Source organism: Gossypium arboreum, chromosome 13 (genome assembly GCF_025698485.1).
Source record: "Gossypium arboreum isolate Shixiya-1 chromosome 13, ASM2569848v2, whole genome shotgun sequence".
Lineage (NCBI taxonomy): Eukaryota > Viridiplantae > Streptophyta > Magnoliopsida > Malvales > Malvaceae > Gossypium > Gossypium arboreum.
In genome coordinates this window covers 92,154,091-92,163,158 of record NC_069082.1, presented here as the reverse complement: position 1 = coordinate 92,163,158, position 9,068 = coordinate 92,154,091, and positions in this window count along the sequence as shown.

The following is a 9,068-nucleotide window of genomic DNA, read 5'->3' as shown; positions in this document are numbered from 1 at the left end:
CGGTGCCATTTTAATTCTCGATTGAAAACTATTATTATAAGAAAATTCAATCAATGGCAGATACTGTTCCCACATACCTCCAAACTCAATTATACAACATGTTGACATATCCTTGAGAATCTGAATAATTCGCTCAGATTGACCATCTGTCTGCGGGTGAAAAGCAGTACTAAAGTGCAATTTCGTACCTAAAGCCTCTTGCAATTTCTTCCAAAATCGCGAAGTAAATCTCGGATCTCTGTCTGACATAATAAATAATGGCACACTGTGCAATCTCACAATATCAGAAATGTATAACTCAGCTAATTTATCAAGCGAGTAATCAGATCTTAACGGAATAAAATGAGCTAATTTCGTCAATCGGTCAACCACAACCCAAATAGCATCTTTCTTCAGCGGAGATAAGGGCAAACCCGAAACAAAATCCATCGTCACTCTAAACCCGAAACAAAATCCATCGTCACTCTATCCCATTTCCATTCTGGAATCATAATCGACTGTAACAAACCGGAGGGCACTTGATGTTCAACTTTAACCTGTTCACAGATTAAACATTTCAAAACAAAGTCGGAGATATCTCTTTTCATTCCAGACCACCAGTAATGTTGTTTCAAATCATTGTACATTTTCGAACTACTAGGATGTACAGATAAACGGCTATTATGAGCTTCGTCAAAATAATCTGAATCAACTTTGGATTTCTAGGAACACAAATCCAATCTCAAAATCTTAAAAAACCATCTTTATCAATTCAAAATTCTGAAACAGGGTTAAAATCACACTAAGTTCGTTTTGTTATAATCTCATTATCAACCTTCTGAGCATCAATAATCTACTGTAAGAACAAAGGTCTCGCTTCCAATTTAGCTAAAATCGAACCATCATCGGATATACACAACTGAGCATCCATTGCACGCAATACAAATAATGATTTCCGACTCAAAGCATCAGCAACAACATTGGCCTTTTCCGGATGATAATCGATAACAAGCTCGTAGTCTTTTAGCAGTTCTAGCCATCTTCTCTATTGCAGGTTCAAATCTTTCTGAGTAATCAGATATTTCAAACTCTTATGATCAGAATATACATGACATTTCTCACCAAACATATAGTGCCACCAAATCTTCAAAGCAAACACAATCGCAGCTAACTCAAGGTCGTGCGTCAGATAGTTCTTTTCGTGCGGTTTTAACTATCTAGAAGCATAAGCTATGATTTTGCCTTCCTGCATTAAAACACATCCCAGACCGCTTAACGAAGCATCACTATATATCACAAATTCTTTACCTGATTCTAGTTCTACTAATACCGGAGCTTCGGTTAATAGGGCTTTCAACTGATCAAAGCTTTTCTGACACTTTTTGGACCATTCAAATTTCACATCTTTCTGAAAAAACTTCGTCAACAGAGTCGCAATCATCGAAAAGCCTTTTACGAACCGTCGATAATAACCAGCCAGTCCCAGAAAACTGCAGACTTCAGAAACATTTCTCGGAGGCTTTTAATCTAAAATAGACAAAATTTTGCTCGGATCAATTCGGATACCTGATGCTGACACAATATGGCCTATAAAACTGACTTCTCGTACCCAGAATTCACATTTGCTAAACTTTGCATACAGTTGCTTATCTAACAAAGTCTGTAGCACTATTCTCTGATGTTCAGCAATTCATTTTCATCACGCGAATAAATCAAAATGTCGTCAATGAATACAACAACAAATTGATCCAATTACGGTCTGAGTATCCGATTCATCAAATCCATAAAGATAACAAGTGCACTAGTTAATTCGAAAGGCATAACTAAGAATTAATAGTGGCCAAACCTCGTTCGGAAAGCAGTTTTCGAAATGTCTGAGTCATTTACTCACAACTGATAGTATCCCGATCTCAAATCTATCTTTGAAAATACAGTTGCTCCTTCCAACTGATCAAAAAATCATTAATTCGAGGCAGAAGATATTTGTTCTTGATAGTCACTTTGTTCAACTAACGATAATCAATGCACATTTTCATCGTACTGTCTTTCTATTTCACAAATAGAACTGGTGCACCCCAAGGCGTGGAACTCAGTTTTGCAAATCCTCTATAGGTCAACTCTTGCAACTGAGACTTTAATTATTTTAACTGTTAGAGCCATTCTATACGGAGCTATCAAAATTAGAGTAGTTCCTGGTACTAACTCAATACTAAATTCAACCTTTCAAATTGGAGGTAATCCTGGAAGTTTTTCAAGAAACACATCAGGGAATGCACAGACAATAGGTATTGATTCTAGCTTCTTTTCTGATACTTTCGAATCAATTACATAGGCAAAGTAGGCTTCACAACCCTTTCTCACAATACTCAGAGCTTTCATCGAAGATATCACAGCTGACAACCCATTCAAATCACTAGATTCAATTTAGACTATTTCATTATTCTTGCATCTCAAATCAATAGTTTTCCATTTGCAATTTACAATAACATCGTGCAAAGTTACCAATCCATACCCAGAATTATATCAAATTCGTCGAATGGTAATAACATCAGATCAGCCGAAAAACAAATGTCTCAAAACATTAATGGACAATTCTTGCACACTTGGTCAACTAAAACACTTTTACCTAAGGGGTTCGATACTTTAATCACAAATTCAGTAGAATCTACAGGAAAAGTCTTACTGGATACTAAATTTATGCATATATACTAATGCATTGATCCTAGATCTATCAATGTAATCGCAGAAGTAACGTAAAGAGTAAAAGTACTAGTAATAACATCTGGAGACAAAGCTTCCTCACGAGCTCGAATGGCGTAAGCTCTGGTAGGTGCACGAGCCTCAGATTTAACAGTAGTATCTTTAGTCCCTTTTTGACTACCACTCACATTTATCATATTTCTGGATGGTCTACCACGAGCTATATTGCCACTTGGCCTCAGATTTTGCACAATCTCTTGCTCAACAGACTCGGGACAATCACGGATAAAGTGATCTAATGATCCACATTTAAAGCAAGCCTGATCATACAGTCTACAATTATCGGGATGTCTTTTACCACAATGTTTACACTCAATGTGCTCCGATCTGACATTTTCAACACTTGCAATAGAAATAGTTGGAGCTCTGAAACTCGAATGTGTTCTCGGATGTCTCACATTAGCCTTTGAATAGCTATAATCATCTCAAAACTTCTTTGTTGCTAACTGAAATGGTTTACTTGTGGATCTCTTTCTTTCATCTCTAGCTTCAAAGTCGGCTTTTCTTTTCTCTTTCCCAAGTTTTTCAGCTTTATAGGCTCGTTCAACAAGCACAACAAATTCTTTTATTTCTAGAATTTAGACTAACAAGTGGATATCTTCATTCAAACTATCTTCAAATCTTTTACACATTATTGCTTCGGTCGAGACAAATTCTCGTACATACTGGCTCAGTCTTACAAATTCTCGTTCGTATTCTGTAATAGACATACGGCCTTGTTTCAGTTCAAGAAACTCTTTGCATTTTTGATCAATGAATCTCTGACTGATGTATTTCTTTCAAAATTCAACTTGAAAGAAATTCTAGGTGACTTGCTCTCTCAAAACCACAGATATCAGTGTTTTCCACCAATGATACACTGTGTCTCTTAGAAGAAAAATGACAGACTTAAGGCATTCATCCAGAGTCAATGACAATTCATCGAATACTCTTATCGTATTCTCTAGCCAGAACTTGGATCTCTCGGCATCATCATTCGTAGTAGCACGAAATTCTTCAGCCGCATATTTTCTAATCTTATCAACCAGTGGCTTACCTAACTGGATTGAATTAGCTTGTGGCATGAAAGGGACTTGTGGAGGATTGACTGGAGGTGAAGGTTGTGGCATAGTCAGATTACTTTGGATATATTGGGTGAACCAATCATTTATCATTTGATAGAAGGCTTAATTAGCCTTTCTGTCATGACTACTAGTAACCGGTCTAGATTCGGATAGCGCTGTCCCTTAACCAGGAGCAGGCGTATTACTCTTAACACCGTCAGCTACGGCTCGTTTGGGATCCATTTGCTATATAAAAACACATTTTTATTGCTAGGATTCATCACATTATTACAGTTCGTAACTATGACATGTATAGCTAGACTTACATACGCTATGTTAGTCCTAGAATCGACTAAACTATAGCTTTGATACCAACCAAATGTAACACCCCTAACCCGTATCTGTTGCCCGACTAGGGTTAAATGCGTTACTGAACAAATCAAAACATTTTACAAATAATTCATAAACATCATCTACAATCATAATCAAACATTATCATAAAGTCCCTTATATAGGTTATCGAGACCTTAAACATGCTTTAGAAAGAGGTCGGGACTAAACTAAACAGATACAAAACTTTTTAAAACTTAAACAATTTTTCAAAGTTATACAGGTCACACGCCCGCGTGAATAGGCCGTGTGCGTCACACAGCATTAGGCATGCCCATGTGTCTAAGCCATGTCAAAACAGGGCATACATACTGACTTATCCATACGGCCACCAGACATGCCCATGTGTCTGGCCGTGTGAAAATTAGGGAGGCTACTGACTTAGCCACACGGCTAACCACACGCCCGTGTGTCAAGCCTGTGGTCAAAACTAACTTGGCCACATGGCTTGGCACATTCCCGTGTGTGTGCGATCGTATGGTCTGCCTAGGCTCCTTTCGAAATGGCCTTCAAGCAACACGGCTGAGACACACGCCCGTGTCTCTGCCTATGTGGGAAAAAATAGACCATTTACAAGGCCAATTTGCCACCCATTTTGGGTCCTCCCTATAAGCATCAAATCCACATCATTTTATACCAAATTTTCAACCAATTCACAACCAAAACATTAAAACTTCGTGCCATTTCATTAACAACAATTTCATGCTTGTGACACATACCAAATCATGTCATTCCTTAAGCCAAAAACATACCAAAACATATGGTTTATAACCTTAGGCTCCGTTTGGAAGCCAGAAAAATATTTTTTGAAAAATGTTTTCCTGGTTTTACGGTGTTTAGAAGCTTGAAAACTTTTTACATTTGGAAATGTTTTCCTAGACACGGGTAAAATGATCTACAATTTAGGGAAAATATCTTACTGATTTCATTTCTATAAGACATTTTCCATCCCCTTCTTCATCCAGGTAAGTCTCTTCTTCTTCTTCCGTTCTTCAACTTTTTCCATCTCCTTCTTTATCCAGGTAAGTCTTCTTCTTCTTCCGTTCTTCAACTTCTTATAATATTTCTTCCCTTTTTTCCTTACCGTCGCATATCTTCTCTTCTCAGGCAAAATTTACATGCTGCTGTTTCATTTCCTATCTTTCTCTCTTTCACAGGATATCACTGGTGTCAAGAATAAGAAGCAAGGCTTCCCTAGCCTCAGAGGTATGCATCAATGCATGCCATTCATGAATCCTTTTTCTTTTTAACACAAGCTTAGCATTAAAAAGGGGAGGTAAGCAGGAACAGTCTTTGGTGTTTCATGCAATATTATACATACTTGTGGGTGATGGCTGATACTTGAAGATTGATTCCACCAGGCTCACCTTTAGCTATCTTCCTTGACAAACTTTACTCTTCCATATAAGTTTGTCGAATTTATTTCAGAATCAAGAGATCACTTTCTATTCCTGGCTTTTTTGTTATGTAGATAGGGTGGTTTAATTTGTTTTATGGTAGATTTTGTGCTTTGCCTTAACTTTGATGTCAATTTCATAGGAGGAGCCCTTATATCTAGCATGCAGTTTGAGTTAACAATAGCTGTAACATCTTAAAATAGGGAAAAATAGCTGGTAATTAGTGAATATAATGTCCAAAAAACCAAAAAAAGCGTATACAGTGATGTGATTGTTAAATACTAATTTTGTGAAACATCTTAGTATCTAATACATAATAAACCATAAGCCAAAATTCCTGAAGTATCATATAACATCTTGGTGGTTTTAGAATCAAAATTTTCAGAAATGCCTCTGCAATAAAAAAGTAAAACCAAACTCCTTGTTCGATAAATGGGTAATAAAATCTGTATAGTTTACCTGCAAATTTCACTAATTTTGCCTTAGTGTTTGTGATTCAGAGTAGGATCAAGCATAGATGCTTCATGTAGTTCAGTCATGACTTTTGCAAATGAAAGTGAGGTGCGTGAAAATATCAGTGCTCCCAAGTAGGTTTGATTGTTCCCTATAGTTTATGAACTCAGTTTATTCCACTGCCCCATCCTACCTTATGAAATCTACTAGGATAGAAAAGCTTTAGATTTGGTTTTAAGTTTGGAATCAAGTTTGAATACCTTCTTTCGTTGCTTCATTGTTAAAAAAAAGTTGGAGGCATGACCAATTGTGGTAAGTGATATTTGATGCAACAAGTCAAATTTGGATAGGATAAAGACCAAGGAATTCTATCAGCACTAGAGAATGAGTACATGTAACACTCCTAACTAATATCCGTCGGCGGATTAGGGTTACAAGACATTACCGAACAAAAGCGCAATTCCAAACATTCATATATTCACACAAGTCAAACTCATTTATAAAGAGCATATAGTTAATTTACATTTTAAAACATACATTGATTTGCACATTGTATACACAAATCATAAAACAAATTTTCAACATATTACTCACTTCATATTATGCATTAATTTACATAGCATTAATTATTATCAATATGGTCAAGCATACTTCTAATATCATCTATGTAGTTATGCATATAGCCACCAAATCACATATCATTTCAATATGTAACATTACAGTTATTCATCATATGTATGCCAATATGTCTACTTCTTTTGCCAACTATCAAATATGACATTCCTTAACCAATATACATACACATTCTTAAAAACTAAATAAGCCATATTACACAACTTTAAAAAAAAAAAAACCACTTACATATGCGGCATTAATAATAGTCAAAATGAAATTACATGCTTTGCACATTAATGCAAATTAAAACATCCATACGACAATAGTCATACATTTTCATAAACTTCATTTAAAACACTCATCATTAAAGACTAAACATACCTATTTTTTAGTCATTAGATCATACGCATAAGATCATAATAAATTAAACCATTTTAAGTACAAATACCACCAAAAAGTACACTCATTTCTTATGCTAATTAAAATGCCTAAAATTACATACTCATTAACAAACAAATAGTCAACATTCAGTCATTCAAAAAAACTTCAATATGAATTTTAAAAATATTGTTCACTTATTGCCATTCATGACCAAACTTAAATAGCAAATTCATGGTAAACATGTTTTAAGCATAAAACCATATTTTAGCTAGGTTTAACCGTATAATCATGTATTAAAAATATTCCATGAATACATATTTTCAATATAATCTAAAGCATAGCCGAATTGACACTATAATTGACATCATTTACAAACCACAACTCAAAAACATCCATTCTCCATTAAATAAGCTTACTTAAAGCTATTTATAATTTATTCATGTCATTAACCAAATATAAATATATATCCAAAACACAAATCTTATATACCATATAATAAGCATATCAAAATATATTTCTACCATGTTCGAACATAACCAAATATCCTTTAATGCCAATTCACATAATAATACGTTAATCAATCATAACAACCAAATTCACATATACTTTTATCTATGCATAAATCACAACCGAATCAACCACTTATACATCCAAAAATCACCAACCATTTCCAAAGCATATAGCACATATAAACTTGACTAAAGTTTCATATACTCACATAACATATTAGCCATTTTCTCATGGATTAATATATACATACTTCAAACTTAACCAAATATACCTGGCTTATACATGCCATAAGTTCAAGTTTAAACTTATAAAATACCAAAAACAATCGATAGTGTGATGGACTTTGCTGATGATCCCCGAGCTCATAACTAATCTCCAAAATCTATAAAACAGAGGCAAATATAAACACACAGAGTAAGTTAACATAGCTTAGTAAGTCATAAGAAAATAAATAACTCAATGACATAATCAACTCATTTAAACCAAACCAAATTATACTATCATAATCACATTAAATCTCAAGCTTACAATTTCATGTAAAACATATACTTTCACATATAAACTTATTCATGGTCGAATGTACATATATATATATATATATATTAACAAAGTATATTTCAATTTCAAAGCCAAAATGTCATTATATAACCAAGTACATTTACACTCATATACATATACTCATGAATCAAAATATAACATCACATATATATACATAGTATATACCGAAAATACTACACAAATGTATATATGTTTACATTAGTAACTTGTATAATTTGCATCACATATCAAATAGCCAACTTACGTTACTTTCAAATAAGTAATCAACTAACTCATACTTGATTATTTTAGCTCATTTTACACATTCGATCACAACTTATCATTGCCCGTTGAACTATTCAAAATTGAATAGGATACTCGGATAATCACATATATCATACAATGCCAAAGTCCCAGACGTGGTATTACATGAAATTACATATCGATGCCTCTCAGATAGGGTCTTACTCGCACACATATATCAGAGTCGCATATTGATGCCAACGTATTAAACGTGGTCTTACTCGCACATATATTTCGATGCCATGGTCTTACTAGCACATCATATATTGGAATCTTATGTCATGACATATGCATCCTAGCTATTCCTAAGGTTCATACGGGGCTTTCAAACATCATAACTCAATCAAAACGAACTTGTAAACATTGCTCCCATGTATATAACCCTTCGGCCATCATATATATATACTCATAAAATTCAATTCAACATTTTAAATTCAAATATATTCAAAATTAACAGCATTTATTTGGACTTGATAGACGACATATTAGTCTTTCAATCAATTTGCTCATTTTCGATTAGAGTAAGGACATGTTTAGGTTTGTCTACTAATATAAGCTGTCTTTCTGTATTATGATCCGACCATGTAATACTGCTTAGTATTAATTAAACATTGGACAACCAGTGAGCAACATTTACTTCCATTTTACTTTGCATGCAAAATCCATGTGAGGATAATTATACAAAGTATATTAATGAAAT